We start from the raw sequence: 19,195 nt of genomic DNA, 5'->3' as shown, positions 1-19,195 counted from the left end.
AGCTGTAAAAAATTGAATTTTATCTCGACGATCGTACATCTTTTTGATCCAAACAACTTACATTGTTTTTTGTCTATCTTCATTCGTATTAAGATTGTGATTAAGCAATGTATTTAATATTTATAATGTCCTAAATTTATATTAATTTCTAGATATACAATTCTTCAAGCAAAGAAAACAATTTCTTCTTGGCACTTTTTTAATCTTCAATGTATTTCACATCAAAAAAAAAATTTAAATACTTGATCTTTCTTTTTTCTCTTCGATTTTCTACAAAATCTAGTTTTATAGTTTGCATATTTTTCATGGAAAAATGTTTTCCTAAGTAAAAGAGATCGCTGAAAATCCAAGATTCATCGGAGATTCAAATGAGACGTTCATGGCAGAAGAGACGCGATGGAAAAGGGTCTCGTACTATAACTCGAAAAGGGTAAATTCATTCGGACCAACCCCCAAAGCACCCTTGGCGCCATCTCGACGAAAGTCGACCAACCTGCGGCTTGCTCATCTGATGCGTTCGTTCCTCTTTCACTGCGGATAACTCCCACGTCAGTTTGCCTTCCGCTGCTCTTATTTTCAACTGGCCTTACCTGCTCCTGACGGCCGATCGAACGGCGACGTAAATATTGAGAACACTTCCGCGAAGCGGCTGCCACATCCACTTGCATCTTTTCCGCTTATCGACAGATCCCGAATATCTGTGGAAAAGCATCTCTCGACACATCAGGAGTCGGGTAGGCAAGACGCTTCCATAATTTAACGATGCGCATTTTGCACGGCGGTTTCCATTCTGCGACTTTGCCATCATTCTCATTAAAAGAATTTTATCCTTGGTATTTTTTAAATAAATAATTTATATTCGTATCAAAGTCATCGCAGAGGAGAGAATGAGAGATAACACTAAACGCGAGACGTTCGGAGAACGAAGGAGTATTTTTTTTAAATAAAAGTATCGATTAAAGAAGTCGCCATTTCATATATTCTCATTAATTAAGAATTAATTATCATACATAATCATACAATAATCTTAAATAATTAAATTAAATAATTAAATTAATAAAATTTTGAAAGTTATTCGAAAGTGAATATATTTTCTTTATTCGAAGCGTATTGAAAAATTTTTTAAGTTTTTTGAATATCTTGAAATTTTATCTTATGCTTTTTAATAAAAATGTTTAAATATCTGAAACGTTTATAAGTAAAAGAAAAAAAATAAAGATAAGAAAAAATTTAAAATTCTTAAAAATAGTGATTCGTAAACATATATAATGATAATTGAATTGCTCTTGCAAAAATTTAATATTGAAAGATATAGTAATTAATTATTAGTACTGTTGTTTAGTGCTTTTAATATTAAGAATAAGTAATTTCTGCTATTAAATTGGATTTCTGTAAAAATAATAATTTAAAATATAATAAAAAGAAAATGTGTATTGCTCTAAGATAATCTATTTAATTCTAAGATTGTCTGTCTAATTCAAAATATTGTCATAAACACCATTTTGACGTAAAAAAAAAACAAGACAAACGACGTCATCATTTTGCTACTAGGAAAATTTTCAATATTTTTATGACAGTCCGGAGTTTTTCTTGTATAATATTCAAAGGAGATTCGAGATAATCGCCATATATTCGAAGTGGTTCGACGTGTTCGCTAGATCTCGTACATGTATATATAGGATGCTTTCCAATTGCAATATTCCTATGACACTTTCGTGCACGCGGCGACACAAGTTGCGTTCCAATTGTCCGTTATCGTCGACACAACGCTATACATCTGTACTCAGTCGAGGGCTGTGTAAGCTTATGTTTTCTAGTGACAATTACACGTTACTAACTGCGGTTATAAATGAGGTTGGAAGATGTTGAGCCGGCACTTTTACTTTTTTTTATTTAATACAGGTGGAAAAAGCTACATTTAATCTAACTCTATCCGAAACGGATCTCAACCATGCACAGCGTACACATTCTGTTCCAATTGAATGCAAGTGCACAATGATACACTTTGTGCATTCCTGTGTACGTCTACGTTAAGATGTGTTACGTTAATTCTACAATGTCCTCTTTATTTCCTGTTTCTTGCTGTTTGTCTCTTGCCTTTTTAGTCAATAAGACAAGAGACAAACAGCAAGAAACAGGAAAATAAAAGACACATTGTAGAATTAGCCTTAAGCAATTGGAAAGCACCCATAGTCTCTCAAGATTCGGCGGCGCGCGGAAGCGTCATTGAAGAACGTTACTATGGCGGGCTATGGTGGACGGACACGCATCAGTCGTAGATATATGCGAATGCTTACACAGACTAATAACGCGCCCGGGCGCGTGGGTATTCGCACATTGTGCGAGAGTGTACGCGAATGTGCCTAATACGAATGATGCTGCGAGCATCTCGCGAGGGCTCACGCGGCGCTCCGGCTGGACCGGTGCAGCCCCTGATGAAGATAACGCCAGCCTACCTTTGAGTTACGAGCCGGGCCCGGCAATAATAAATTCCAGCAAACATTCATTTTCGTACACGCAACTTTATGTCGTCCTTAGTCCGACTAAGCGCTCTCCACCGATGTCATTTAGCATGCCGGCGATGGTCCTAATAGCTGGGGTTCTCCCAGCTCGTAGCTCGATGGACGCGCTCTCTCACAATTTACGGGTACCGTCAACCGCCGGCACGTCTTGTCGATGATGCCGTTTCGAAACGGAAATTGTTTTTTCGAAAGAGAACGATTTGCAGGCGTGTCCGCGATCGCCATGCTTTGAGGCAGTGCAGTGCTTCGATTTATCGGGACTTCTTCGTAGTAGATCGTAGTTGATCGTTAACAATGAACATAAATATGACGGAAGTACTGAAAACTGTAGGCAGTACAGTTAACAATATATTTACACGGATATCCTTTATTTTGAACATCGAATCCGAGTGTTCTGATAAACGTGCAATCAGCGCGTTTCAGGACGTTGCAGAAAACAGATTCCGACAGGTACACCAATGGCTGGCTACCCAATGGGTAGCTATCCGCTACCACCAGAAACAAGGCGTGCGGTTCGCGGGAGTTAGCCAGGGTCACGAAATCCTCGTTTCCGAGATCGTTATCGCGATCCTACTCCCGCCGTTGCTCCGTCGTGGCTGGTGCAGCCGCGGCAAACGAAGCAGCGGAGAAATGTTTTCGCACTAATTGGAGAGCACTTATCGACGAGGCCACGGAATCGTTTCCACGGAATCGTGGATCTAGCAAAGGGGTTGTTTATAGTAGCCTCTCACCGGAGGCTACCTTACTCTCGCGGGATGCATGAAAAGCGCAACGACGCCTTCCAGATAATGCCGATAAGCGTGGTTTGAGAAATCGAACGCGCGGGGAGCAAGAAAAAAAAATGTAGAAGAAGAAGAAGAAGAAGAAGAAGGGTAGAGTGGCACGAATGGGAGAGGGGAGGAGGTGAAGTAGAACGAAAAAGAGTCGGGGCCCTGATTTAATTGAGCAACCGAGAATTAAAAGAGAGATCTCGGAAGGCGGTGGCATAGAGGGGCCCCGAGAAACGGCGACGGTCGGAGGGGCGGGGGGCGAAGAAGGAGCGGAATGGGCCCGGGGAAGGAGAGGGATAAAGAGGGAACGGCGGAGAACACCCGCGGCTACGGCCAATCGCCTCCGTGGATGGAGGCATGGCACCGATGGACGGAGTCAGAAATATGGGCTCCTCGCACGTGAATCGCGCGCGCGCGCACACAACGAACTCTCTTCTCGCGAAGTTTCGCGCGCGCCGGCAAGACGCGAATTTATGCCCATCGGACCCCGATACTTCTGCGAGGATTGACTGATGAGACGCCCCGGCAAAAGCGCGGCGAGCCACGATGGCGCGCCGCGGCGGCACCGCGATGGTGGGAGATCCCGCGAGATAATGGCTGAGTTATCGCCGCCGCGTTCGCGAACGGAGAACGTTTCGCCGTTTGCGAGAGAGCCCCGTTACCAGCGTCGGGCGGTCATTTTTGCGATCATTCACGCGCGAAGTTCGCACGAATGGGATGTTGATTTACCGAGCGGCACAGTCTAGACCGTGACATTATCCGGAGCGATGTCGTTAATTACTTGGAAATTATCCTTATCCACATAGTTAACTTTAGAAAAGACAAAGGATAGGAAAAAGTGAAATCGCTAACAGCAATAATTCTTCTAAGAAGAGAAATTACATCTAGCAAAGTTATCTTTAATTCTTCATATGAAAACCACCCGTAAAGTGGAATGTTACCGACTTCCTTCAGACATTCTAGATTCTACGATAATTGTAGGATAATAATTTTCTTTTTTTATTAAAAATGAGGGTAAGATTATATCGCTCATTTGCTACAATAACGACACAACTTAAAAAGCAGAGTTTTCTGGAAAATAAGTTTGAATGTTTGGAATTATCAAAATTGTTTAATGTTAATGGGAAATGTAATTTTAGTGAAATAATTAACTTACTGTAGAGGAATAAATAAGTATGTTCTTTTAAAGTAATTCTCCTTTTTATCTTTATCGTTTTCTTTTTTTTCTGTAAGCAAATAAAATGATAATTTTTTTAGTTACATCATTGTCGTAGCAAATAAGACAATAACATATAAACAATAAGATAAAATAATATCCCAAATATAGTTGCCTAATAATATTAATGCCTAACAATAATTTTACGTAAATTACTAAATACATTTTTCAATTCTTCAAACTGTGTGCCAAACACAGCTAATCTTGAAGCTCTGCAGACTTAAATTGAAGCTGGAATACTATACATTAAATTAATCATTTGAATAATAATAATAATAATAATGTTAATAAGCATCTTAAAACGTAAAAAATTGTATTTTAAAATAAGATATTGCTGAAATAAATTGGCGCAGGTATTTTCATAGACGAAGCGTACAGTGAATCATATAACGCGAAGTATATAGGTGAAACTCAAGGACACATCAAGCCATTCCTGATCTCCAAAGACTCTCGAGTTCGAAGGAGGGCACATACACGCGTATCAAAGAAGCATAAACAGAAGCGAGACGTAGGCGCAAAGTCGCCATGATAAAGTAATAAAAGAGGTCGTAGTTAGAGGCAATGGCGTCGAAACAAACGTTTTAATCCGGAAAGCGCGACGCAACTCTCTCCTCTCTCTTTTCCTCCTCCTTTTCCTCCTCTTTCTCAACTCCTCTCTCGCGCGAATTGAAGTTCTCGACGCGCGTGAATATACCGGGTGGGGTAACGAGCGTGGGTGTCAGCGACGACGTATAATTTAAGGTTGCGGGCGCAACGATTCAATTTCACGAGACCGAGAAGCAGCAGGAGCGAAGTTCCCCAGTTCCAGCGAGCCGGGGAAAGGAAATAATCTTCTGATTTGTACCGCGAATAAAGTTGACGATTCATATTCGTCCGCGGCCGTGACGTGGCTGCCTTATCTGTGCGCATGCTTGGACTCGGAATGATCCGAAGTTTTCAAGGCGCGAGATTCGCAACGTTCTTCGAAAATATTTACCTGACTACGGGACCGCCTACGGACGACCTTAAATTCACCGATCCGAAAATGTTGGAAATGTTAGTCCCGAAATAATCGCGATCTCGATATTGTATCGTAGTAACTTTGAAAATAATTTGGAACCATCAGGCAATTTCTGTGATTCTTCGTGTTAATCGCGATCTTATCGATTTTGATATCTTCCATTTTTTATGTTACATGGAAGTCAAATAACTTCAAAGTTATTTTACTTTTGAACATACAATATGAATATAAGATAATAGTATTTAAGGATGTGTCAAGTGTATAATAGGTTCTGGAAAAAATGAAATTGGAAATCAATACTTTTTGTGTAAAAATGAATATTATATAATAATATATATATACATATGAAATAATTCGAAGATATTTACATTTAACAATTTTTACAGTTTATACTTTAAATAAAAATTTAAGTAAACATTTTTTTTACTTCATCTTAATTATTTCTTTAAAATAATCTATTTCTTACTGAAATAATTTTTGATTCATTTTTTATATACAGAAAAATCTATAAATTTTTTATATTTTTTTATTTTTTTATATTTAAAAAATACATATAATATATTTTTAAAGGATCAGACTTTTCAATGAAAAGATAAAGAAGAACAGATTTATATTGATTAAGATTATATTCACTGAAATTTTCGTAACATAAAATATTCGCACATAATTTAATGAAGAATTAGGTACATTCATTTTAATCTGAAAGAGTGAGCAAAAATTGTTTTCCACGGATAATACATTTACAAAAAATAAATACACTCTTGCTGCAAATGCAATATTTTCACATAATTTAACACAGAGTTTCGCACAGGAGCATTAATTTTATTTTAAAAATACCATCGACCAAATAATAATTCCAATTCGGAGGAAATACACAAACACCTGCGGTGCAATCGCGTCGCATTGCATTTATACATCACCTCTCGTAAATGAAAACTGTTTAGCGAAACGTAAGGACAATATCTGTTAACGGTATATAAGTCAATGTGTCGCAGCATTGCGTTTTCGCCGCGAGAGATTATCGTATGTACTATACGCACGTGCTATCCGAGTGCAAACGGCTAAGGGAAATAACGCAATGGATTCGATTTAACGTGAGAACCGGACCAGTCGTAACCAAGGTGAGGCCGAAGGATCCGGGGCCGAAGGATCATGTCAGACACACATGCACACACTGGCGCACGTACGCCGACTCGTACATTTATATGTACATACATATTTCTATATAGATACATCTGTATACATACACACGTACATACATATATCTATAACGCGTATACATCTATATGTACACACCGAAAGGCGCTCCACCTCGCCGGGGCTCATATAATTGCTGGCATCCATAACGCTGATGTATTTATGGCATTAACTCGCCTCTTTCTCGTACGCTGCCGCCCCCGACCCACCCCGCCGCGGCCATGCCCGTACCCGTCATGCAACCACAAGTAGAAATAATTGGTTGAAAACAGCGCGCTCTCAGGCGGCAATATATCCAGCTTACTCCCCGCTGTCGCATCGCTTAGATCACTTCCCCGCCACCAAAACTCCCTGCCCATCCCATCTCCTCCGTTCTCCACCTTCCTCTTCTTCGGGACCGATTCTCTCTTCCCCCGATCCCCACAACCCTCTGCCCCCCTTTCTGCGCGCGTTTCTTCGACGTATCCTTCCCGCGCTACCGCGTCATCATTCTCTACCTTCGTTTCTTCTTCTTCTTCTTCTTCTTCTCCTTCGTCTTCTTCTTTCCACTGGACCACTGCCCCGCCTCGCCCCGCTCATTTGAATAGCCCTTATTTATGAAAATTGAATTGAATGCTTCTCATTTATGAAGGTAATTGGTACCTGTCATGAGGCCTGCCGTAGGATATCCTACTTTATACGCGGATAAGCGACGATAATTATTCTTGCAATTGAATTTATTTCTATAAGTCTCGTTTTCTCCGGTCAAGACGAGCTCGCGCTCGAGCGGTCATCGATATGCCGATCATTCAACCCTCGTCGCGACGCACGGCGTCGCAAGTTAAAACCCATCCCCGCAGCGACGCAGTGAGAGAACGCTGATTTTTGCGAGATCCTCGGAAGGACTCCTAAAGTCGACAGAGTGGGGAAGAATCCTAGACGGAGTTGCGATTTGCGAGCGTGAAGTCGAAACGTGGCGGGAGAGCAGGAAGAACGGAGGAGTATTGCTACTAATCTCCAATAATTTATAGTCGTGCAACCGATATTTACTAGCGTTTCAGTAATTAACGACGCGCAATCAATCGCCGATCCCGTGGTGATAATTTATTGTTACTAGTTGAAGTTAGCGTAATAATTATCGGCGACCGCGATGTTCGTTATCCTTCCGCGTGATAAACTTAATTTCTATCTTTTTCCTACGCCGATATATATCATGTGACTGTCGTTTACTTACGACGATAAATGTTAGTGGACAGTTAATGAATATGACCCAATTATTGGATGAAATGACAGAAATTGTGAATATTATGCTTTTAATGATATGTGACTTTTAACGACTCCATGGAAATTTGTTGTTTATAAAAATTTAATAAGACTAATTTATTTAGAATCGTACATATTATGAAAAACTTAATATTTAAAATGTTTATAGTGGGGATCATTTTGTCCAATAACTGAATTATATTCACCAACTCGTACATTTATCTTATGTGTCGTATTTCGGAGCATTATTAAAAATATAAAAATTTCATAGATCGTCCTATTATTACTATCTGATATTTGAGCATCATTTTCTTACTCGGACAAAAAGATTTGTTAAAACTAAAAAACTTCAGCAAATCTACAGCCGTAATACGGACAGTCAGTTTTCTATGTTAAAATAAAGTTTTAGAATTGAATAAAATTAGCGATTATATATACGGCACAAGATTGCGGCATTAATTTCTTTTTAGGCATGCATACTTTATAAGCACTTCTACGATTGCATTTTATCACGAGATATTTCGATGTATTAATTGGCAACAGTGTTGATCATCGGCTCTTTCTTGGGGAAAAGTGAGCAGTTCTAGACACGCAATGCGGCTTTCATATATACTCAAACCACTTTATTCACGTCGTTAGCGCTATCGTTATTGGTCAAGGCTCAGTCGAGTTTAATGCATATAGGTCCTGCCAGACTATTATCGATTCACGAATTCTGAATAGCCGGTGGCGGAGACTGAGAGAAATACGAATAGCGATGAGCAGGAGAGAAGATTAAAGAATCGAGACGCGCTTTCAGATTATCAAACATCAATATCAAGCTCGTTGAGATATCAATTTCACGATATAACAAAGTGACAATCTGAATAACTAAACGAGTAACGAGACAACCGATAAATTGAATTTCTCAAAAGATGTATTTTTTAAGTTATCAAAGTACAAGATTGTAATGCCGTTATTAGCAATCATTTTCTTATTTCAGCCACGTTTTAAGATTTAAGTAATTATTTCTTAATTTACTAATGTCTCTTAACAAAATATATGACGTACACATATTTTGTTTGTACTTACAGATAGTCGAAAATAGACAATGTCTTTTCGTTCGTGACTTAACTCTGTTCTATTCTATACAATCATATTGCTTGGATCAACATGATTAAAAAGTTTTAAAAATTTTTCACAAAAAAATCTTACTGTGATAGACAAAGTTATCAAACACCGGAGAAAAGTTTTTAATAAATAAAAAATTTATTTTGAAGGAAATAAACATTACATTTTGAAAATCAAACAAATCCGAACAGATTAGCAAGATTTAATTTTTTTTTTTTAATTAAATTCGTGTAATGTTTTATCAAAATAATAATACAAGAATACTTATAATATAAAAGTAAAAATAATTAAAAACGAAAATAATTAATAACGAAAATTAAATTTATTATTTTAATACATAAGCTGTATACTTTCTGATTAAACTACATCTCTCGTTATTCTGTACGCTCTTTAGAAACATACTCGTATATTTTTCTTATTGCCGGTGATCGCGGTACTTCTCAAAGTTATAACAGAGCATCATGTTGTAGGAACGATCAAAGGAATCGGCATGGCGCACATACGCGTGTCCATAATTTTAATACCATTGCGATCGGCCCTGATTATCAGCGCGGGTCGCCGTTCCTCGTCGACGAAGAGATTCCTCCGTAACAGGAGGAGAGAATTCCCCGGGAATCGCCGGCGCCACCGGCCGATCGCTGTCGTGTAACGCGAAAATTATCGTCTCCTGATTGCCGCGTAATGCGTTCCGACGATTTCACCGACGAGGCGTTCAGCTTTATCGTTCCGTTTTATTAAAAGCTCTCGGTAGCACGGTCGTACGTATTCCGTCGTGAAACCATGTCGCAGTTGAGATCGCAATCCGAGGAGTTTACCTCGGTCGAACCTATCGCGATGCGCCAGGAAATCGCGCGACGCGAATCCACTTTCGATCACTCGATCGCGGGCAATTCGATATTTACGAGCGATCGCTCTGGATTCTCCCTCCGTCCCTTTGACCTCATATTGGAATCTTCTTTCGGTTGTATCATTGCTCTCGAGTGCTCAGTCATGGACGTGGGAATAAACCGTGAAGATCTTTAAAGGTCTCTCAGTACGTCATTTATGCCTAAAGCTAAGAACGTACTTTGATAGAAAGCATCAGAGAAACGAAGTAAAAGTTAAACGTAGCTCAAACTATTTTTACTTTATCGGGAGAGTACAAGAATGCGTCGTGCGAGCATAACGTGACGGCATAATTTCACTTATAATTATTAGTTACAAAATTAATAGAAAGAATCGTCACTGAGACTGACGCCTATGCAGAAGGTTCGGACCCGCAGGATCTGGAATTATGTCATAAAGCGGTGAGTCGGTGGCACGTTCCAATAACTCTGAGAAGCTCTTCGCCAGATATTTCCACCACGAGCGGATATGCGATTGGCCTTATCTCGAGATGCGCGCTGAGCTGAGATTGAACGACGAGAAGGTTCGCGGACGGAGGAACCGTTGTATCGTTTGCCGTTGAATCATTTGCATCGCGAGACGCAACAATTTCCGCCTCTACTCTCGCAATTCGCGCTAAACCGCCTGAATTCGTTTCTCGATACTGTCAGGCGCGGCACAGCGGTTCGGTATTTACGTTCAATCCGTAATATTTTTCTATCACCTCTCCTCTCTCGCCGGCGTATCGTAAGACACTCTACGAGAACGTACAGCTGCGAATTGGCGTCGCTCTTTTGCAAAATACTGCGGTGCATTCCCACGGAGATTACACGGAAATGTCTACGTCGCGGTCAAACTAGTTTTGAAGGCAGTCAGTAAACATTAATACATTGAACGTTTATTTAACACGTAATAAGCTTTCCTTGCGATTTTAACGTATACTAAAATTAACGCCGTCGTTCTTAGAACTACGTATGTATGAATAGATAAAACGTGATAAAGCAAATGCAATCTTAATACAAATTTTTGAAACGCCTTCTTTTTAATTATATAAAGCGTGCCCCGTCAATTCTCATTCTTCAAACGTAGACGAACATGATAGTTTTTCTTATTTTCCTCTCAATTTGATTTCTTACTCTATATAGATTTTCTGGATGTTATTTTCAATTTTATCTAGTCTTAGAAATAAATAAGATCGCTCAAGGCAAAATTAATTGTCCTGTAAATTAATAAAATATTCATTTAATCTGAATCTTTATAACTAATTAGTGAAACGTAAATTTTGCATAATTTAAAATACTTAAAATATTTATGCAAAAACATTTACATTTTTTTTAACTATCTTAAAAATTTTTAGTTTATAGCTATACAAATAATAACAAATAAATTATAAGTGTTGCTCAATAAAAATAGAATGTTATAAATACAACATACATATGTATATAGTTTGTTTAAAGTATAAGTATTAATATAAAAATGTGGTGTGTGTGTGTGTGTGTGTGTGTCAATTCTTAACAGAAATTAATAAGAACGGCCGTTGCATTTTTTTTGTATCTCGAATCGTGAAAACTGCGATTGCTGATCTCTCTTGAACGTTCATCGATGAGACTACGGTCGACCCGGCATCACCGGGAGTCCTCTACATCATTAAGCACACCGGTGCGACCGGTGTCTAATTAAGCGAGACGTTAAGTGGGGGCGTTCGATAAAGCGGGACCGTTTGATAAATTCAATTCGCCAGACAGCCGGTTAATACTCGACAGGACGAAGGAGACCCGAGGGGAATGGTAAGGAAGGGGGGGTAGAAGGGGTGTCCGGGGGGAGGTCAGGATAAATCGCGCGTTTTTCACGAAGATCTCGTTTCGCGGACAGAGAGGCGGAGGATGACGGACCGAGCCGAGAAATCGACGACGATTCAACAGACAAGAGATGGGCAGCGAACGGGGGCGGGAAAGAGGGAGAGAGGGAGGAAGAGGGGGCGGCTTTCCTGCGTGCCCCTCACCCTCTTCGACCAACACACCGTGTCGAGGAGCGGAGATATGCAAACGTCTTGCCGTACGATGGTTGGACATAACTCAGGCACACGTACGCAAAGGGGTACGGCGCACACGGCCGCGGCCGACTGAGGACACTATAAACCTCGATACCGGGCGAATAAAATCCCGGATTTACAGTCCTGATACCGAGCGAGAGACGGTCCTGTCTTGTCCTGTCCCGTCCCGTCCCGTCCCGTCCCGTCTTGGTGCTGTGTCCTGTTTGTCGCTGTCGCACACGGTGTGGGTTGGCTCATCAGTGATGGCCGTGTCCCGCAGTATCTTTCCCCTCGACAGTGGACTTCGTGCACTGGCCGATCTCTTGGACTCGTAGGATAATGACGCGCGAGGATGATACCGATTTCTTTCCGCATGAAAATCGATGCATTAGAAGGATGTGCAAAATTACAGTGACGATTTCTTGCACTATATTTCATTTGACTGTCCTAACGTATAATGTATTATATCTGTATGTATTATATCTGTATGTATTATATTATATATAACTATTTATATTATATATAATTTAGAATAATATATGTAGTATAAAATATTATATTATATAACTATATATATACTATTTTTGAATTAGTTGAATTTAATTTCATGACATTACGTTAAATCGTGTTTAACATTGCATTAAATTTAATGTATTTGTAACTAAAAAGTATATGTGTTTACATAATTATGAAATTTAATGTATAATACTTTTCTACAAGTTTCTGTTATATGTTATCGTAAATTTATTAAGAAATTTTTACAGTATATAATATAATAATTTATGTTTTGTTAAGTTTTATATATATATTTTATATATATATATTAGGTGTTGGAATTAATTCGTAGCGTTTTTTAATGAAAGAATGTTATTTATTTCACATGAGCATTAAAAAATACATTAATGAAAGTACTTCCCATCACTTGTAAAACGCTACGAATTAATTCCAACACCTAATATATAAAATGTATATATTCCATTAATATGAATTATATTAATTATATAAAATTAATTACATAAAATCGCTGTATATAATGAAATACGAATTTAATATTTTTTTCTTACAGCCGTTGTTAAAACTAATAATCAAAACCTAATTAATGTTATCACAAATATGAATTACATACAATTGTCAATACATTTTATTATTAAAAATTAATTGACGTAAAAATTACATAATATATGCGATATAAGATAAATTATTACATCAATAATACTGACAGTGTGCATCAATATTTTCAGTATTTTTACAACTTTACATGATTAATATTATTGATATTATTTCATTTTAATTTTACGTACATTATGCATTATGCTGTGATCTTAAATAAAGCGATACTGATAAATTGATTGGAGAATCAAAATCCAGATCACCATCAGGATATTCTACATCAATCCATCAATATTAACCATATGTTCAGTAATATTATCAGTATTTATTAATAATGTAAAGTTTTATCTCAAAATCTAAATAATACCAAAAGTTTAGATTTTAATATGAATATGACTACTAGTACATACAAATGGATAATTGCTAATTAATTTTTATTATTAAACATTATTTATATTGACATATTTATATACAAATATTATATACAGATGTTAAAATTATATAATTGCAAGCGATAGAGAATAAATTAAAATATTAGTAATCCTAATAATTTTAAATTTGAATTACATTTTAATGAATGTATAGTTATCTTGTTGAGCTGACATTACATGTTACATTAACGTTACACGTAATATTGTACTGGGCACGTTGCGATATTATTATAGTTATTTGGAAGTGGGCATATTAGAGTAATAAGATTCTCCTTTTTTTAATTCTTGTTCTTTAGATAAATCTCCTTTATTTTCCATTTTTTAAATAATAATTATTTTGAAGTATATAGAATCTGTAATGTTTATTAAAATTATTATATTTTAACATTTTATTATTAATAAAATATTAATATATTTTTATATAGAATACTACAGTGTTCAAATAGTTTTAAATCAGCTTTAAAAGTCTTTTTTTATTGTTACAACATTTTATGTGATTGTAGTTATTTTGTTACAGTTAAAATTATAAATAGCGAAATTTTGTAACTTTATCTTTCTCGTTATTCGAAAAATATTTAAAGATTATTTGTTGGATATTCTTTTTTGAAAAATGACAAATGCGGTGTATTAATTTTGTACAAACTATGAAAGCAATATCAAATGGTACTGTTTTATCTTATATTATTTGAATTTTAATTAATTATTTTAATTATAATATTTGATTGATTATAATTAAAGAATCAATTCATATTGTCGTATATTATACACAATGTCGTATACTTGCCTTTTTTATCGCATTTATGATAAGAAGAATCGATCCTTACCTTTTATTATTTTCTACTGATCTGTGATGTAAAAGACTATCGTTGAACTTTTCATGTGGAAATAGAAATGGATAAAAACAATGTTTTATCGAGCTTGACATAATTGTTATGTGACTTTATTATTGTTTACTATTTCATATTGTTATATTGATAAAACGAATCTGAGATCAATATTTTAAATTATAATTTCAAATACTATAAATAATGGGATATTTTGATCATTTTTTAAACAAATTTTGTCTAAAAAATTTCTCATAAAGATTAGTTTAAAAAATTGATTAAATCTTTGTGCGTGTGTGTGCGTGCGCATAAATATCGTCGGAAAAGTGTATTAAAGTTTAATTTCAGGAAGGAGATTTTCATTTTTTAATGGAAAAAAGTTTGTTTATAGAGAAATTTTTTTGACAAATTTCTTTTCCAGATCTGGATAAATAGAAATCATAACATTAGCTAATTCTTTACTGAACATAGCTAACTTTGTTACAGTGCTACCAATTTCATAACTAAAAAGATAATTTTCGACATAGTTAACATAATACAACCCTTTTCATGTTGTCTCTCATTTTTAATATCGAAATAGATCAAACAGAATATAGATATTTAATTGTACGTCTTGTATGTATACTTATTCTTTTGGCCTGTTCTTTTTGGCTGAACTTTTGCATCAGTTTATCTTTCTTCCTCTTCTTTCTCCTGGAGAGAAAAGAAAGAAAAATGAACTGGTGCAAAAGTTCAGTCAAAAAGAACAGGTCTAATGACTCTATTCAATCAATAATACTGATCAATAATATTGAATTAATAATACTGACAGTGTGCATCAATATTTTCAATATTTTTACAATCATGATTAGTATTATAAGTTGATAACATATTTCACTTTAGTTTTACATATATTGTTCATTACATTGCGATACATATTGTGACGTGGATCCTAAATAAAGCAATACTAATTGACTATTACTAATTGGAGTATTAAAATCTCTAGGTCACCATCAGTATATTCTACATCAATCCATATTAATTACACACAATCAATAATATTATCAGTATTTATTAATAATGTAACCCCAAAATCTAATATAATATCAAATGTTTAGGTTTTAATATGACTACATGCAGATAGGCAATTGCTAATTTATTTTGTTATTAAAAATTAATTGCATTGATACATATTATCTACATACATTATATATAGATGTTAAAATTATATAATTGTAAGCGATAGAGGATAAATTAAAACAGTAATCCTAGTAATTCTGATAATTTGGAATCTGAGTCATATTTTTATGAATGTCAATTTTTATATAATGTAAAGAATAGATTCCTAGGAAACATTTATTGGATCATATACGTTTTATATGTTTCTAAGCGTATATATCATAGCGTTCTACCAATGTTTAAAGTCCAAGATGTACGGGTGGTATATTTGAATCTAACAATTTGTTGAAGCTTTGAAATAAGATTGTCTATATGTTGAACCGATCTATTATCAGAATTATTTTGGCAAAGAGAAGGACAACAATAAAATTCAAATATTACATATCCATCTTCAATTGTATGAAAAATTATCCGCGTATTTATGTTATAAATAAAATCATTTATATATATAGGTACGAAACCTATACCGATACGTGCACATATAAAACAACGATTCGTTTCTTCCAACAATGCAACAAATCTTGATGGTAATCTTGTACTGTATGGTATTCTAGAAAAATATTATTTATAATTATATTATCAAGTTAGAATTTAATTTGTCTCACTTTTATTAAATTCTGTTTTTTTATTATAAAAAAATATTTTTTATTTTATATTATTAATATTAAATGATTAATTTAAAACGTACTTTTTATTAATCAAGTGTCGAAAAATGTCATCAATTACGACGACATTTAATTCAAATTTTGCATGTGAAAAATTCTCATAACAAAGATAATGAAAATTTGGAGTAAATGTCTTTTAAAATAGAAATAATTATCTAGTAAATATAATTTCAAAAATATCATTTTGTATCTCAAAATTTTATGCAAAAGCTGTATTTTTATTTGTTTATAATTAAAAAGTTATTTAATATCACGACACACACACATACACACACACACACATTTTTATTATAAAAAAATCTATTTTTACTAATAGAAAATTTTATATAAAATACGTAATAAGATATGTATGTGTGCGTGCATGCGTGTGTGCGTATATAATTATATACATATATATATGCGGATATAAAAAAGTAACCGGTTATCATTACTAATTATTATTGTTAAAAGTAACTCGTTACCGTCACTTAAAAGATAACAATTTAATACTTTTTTATGCTGAAACAAGATCAATCTACAAAATGTTACAATATTCTTTGTTTAAATATTAATAAAAGTAATAAAACAATGGTACTAAACTGAAAATATAACTAGGAAAAGAAAATAGATTAATTAAGTTAAATTGATTTTTCATGCGCAGCACATTGCGGCAACAAAATGTCATGTGATTCAACATGTTCAAGAACTGATTAAGGTAAGTGTGTCACCTAACAAAAAACTTTTAACCAATAATAGCATTTTGCACTGAAAAGTTAATTTTAAAGCTTCTACATAATAATGTTTCATAGTGAATTTATACATATACTTACACATTCAATTCTACAAACTACTCGCCGAGAATTAAATTTTCGATCTTGAATCAGTTTAAGGTAATATTTTTCACAATAAATTGTAGTACATGTCATCATTTCCATCAAATTTAAAGATTGGTATTCATAAAGTTGCTCTTATGTTAATACAGCTCTGTGATTGATTTATCACATTTTTAAGACATGATAAACCAATCACAGAGCCGTAACATTAACATTTTAAGACTTTACTTAAACTCTTTTGAGAACAAATTATGAATACCCGCCAAAGGTTCAAAATATAAAAAGTAACAATAAAAGTAAAATTCGTTATCAAAAAAGTAAGTGTAACGGTAATGTTACAAGTAGCTTTGGTGTAACGAGTTGCTTTTAATTGGTGCATATACAAGTTAATTAAAAGTGACTAACCTACATTGTAGAATAGTATTAGCTGACAGTTCAAAGAGACTTAGTACTTTATATTTATTTTCACATCTCGAAGTTAGTAATGGATTCATTAAAATATTTATATTATGCAGTTTTAAATACATTATAGTTGCTGGTAAATACAATAATCTATTACATGACATATTTAAAGATACAAGTCTACACATATTTCCAATGTTATATGGTAACCGTTCCAATAGATTGTTACTTATATTTAATGACAGTAAGCAATTTAGTTTCACAATATTTGATGGCAATTTACGTAGCTGTAAATAATGATAAGAGTTAATGATTATATAATAGTATGTTAATTACATGTTTTTATATAATCTATATGATAAAGTGATTGAGAACACGTCAGTATTATTGTGACATCCTTGTTTTACGTTTAACGTAAAAAGATAGAATGATGCAATAACATTGACAAATTGAATGCACCTATAAAATCGATTGGTTTCATCAGTAATTTTCGTGAATGAATATTTCAATTGCACATAATATAATATGACTTACAAAATTATCGCTTATATCTAATGCAATCAAAGAGTTTTGAATAGCACTCTGTTCCATCCATAGCCATTTAGTTGAATCAACTTTACCAAGCCAATTTTGTGACAGATTAAGCACTCGAAGAGATAATTTTCCAAATGCACTTGGTAAAACAGTAATCTCATTTTTTGGTAACTTTACCACTGTTAGATTTTGCCATGTTGTAATGTTATTGAAGTTTTTAGAGAATGACTTATATGTCAGATATCCTGTCAGATGTCCTATTACCATTATGTCTTGTATATAATGAATATTTCTTATTAGTTACACTTTTGTCTTCCGAATTGAAAACGATTATTTATATTTTAAAATGAGTTTTAAGGAATATAAAATCTGTAATTTTTAATAAATTACACTTTTTACTATATATTATATAGTGTTTAATTGTTCAAATAGACTAAATTAGTTATGAGATAAAATTTAAAAGTATTTAAATAATTTCTCTTCAGAAAAGTAAGTTTAATTGTATTTAATGCAATTATTTATTTATTTATTTTTTATTATAATATTTCGATATAAATACAGTTATTTTATTATAAATATGAAATTATAAGTAATTAAATATTTTGCAATATTTTAATGTACCAGTGATATGATAAAGTTTTAAAAACTATTTGTTGGATATTTTTCTTTGAAAGATGCAAATACTGCATAATCCAAAAGTAATTTATATAAACTGAGAAAACAATATTAAACGTTATTTCTTTAATTTATCTCATTTGAATTTAACTTATTCTTGTTATAATATTTAATTGATTAATTGGAGAAAATCTGTTCCATATATTGTCAAATATTTTTACAAATTATGTTGTATTACTTACTTATTTTGTTACGTTTGTAAAAAGAAATGTAGATCCTTATTTTTTATTACTTAATATTCTTATTCTTACTATTTAATACAATATCTTATCACTCGAAGAACGTCGTTGAGATTTCTATGTAGAAATGAGAGTGGATAAAGACATTTCATGGTCACAGTTTATTATGTGACTTTATTATTGTTTACTATTTCATATCATTACATCGATAGAATTAAATCTGAAGTGAATAACATCAATATTATTAGGATTTCTTGAAAATAGAATTTATTCGTACCATGAGCGCGAATTATCAGCCTGCATCTACATTTACGTTTCCACGAGGATGTTGCATACTGTTGCAAAACGGTGCATAAGCGCAGGTATTGCACAAAATTGTCTGATTAACATGTCAAGTGCATTGATCTCGATGATCTTCGTTCTCCACTCGACGACGATGATGTAACCTTACT

General features: G+C 34.2%; 1 long non-coding RNA gene across 1 annotated transcript; it reads right to left on the bottom strand.

Moving 5' to 3' along the window:
• Window positions 1-15,444: 15,444 nt before the first annotated feature.
• LOC147909802 (uncharacterized) lies at window positions 15,445-19,195 on the bottom strand. The gene is made up of 4 exons (XR_015545266.1): window positions 18,747-19,195; window positions 17,890-18,258; window positions 17,359-17,642; window positions 15,445-16,026 (listed from the first exon to the last, which is right to left on the bottom strand). It is a non-coding gene; the product is annotated as an uncharacterized LOC147909802 (long non-coding RNA).

The sequence above is a fragment of the Acromyrmex echinatior genome, chromosome 5 (genome assembly GCF_024713525.1).
Source record: "Acromyrmex echinatior isolate Ae372 chromosome 5, ASM2471352v2, whole genome shotgun sequence".
Lineage (NCBI taxonomy): Eukaryota > Metazoa > Arthropoda > Insecta > Hymenoptera > Formicidae > Acromyrmex > Acromyrmex echinatior.
The sequence above is the reverse complement of the archived record's forward strand: the minus strand, read 5'-3'. Positions and strand labels throughout refer to the sequence as shown.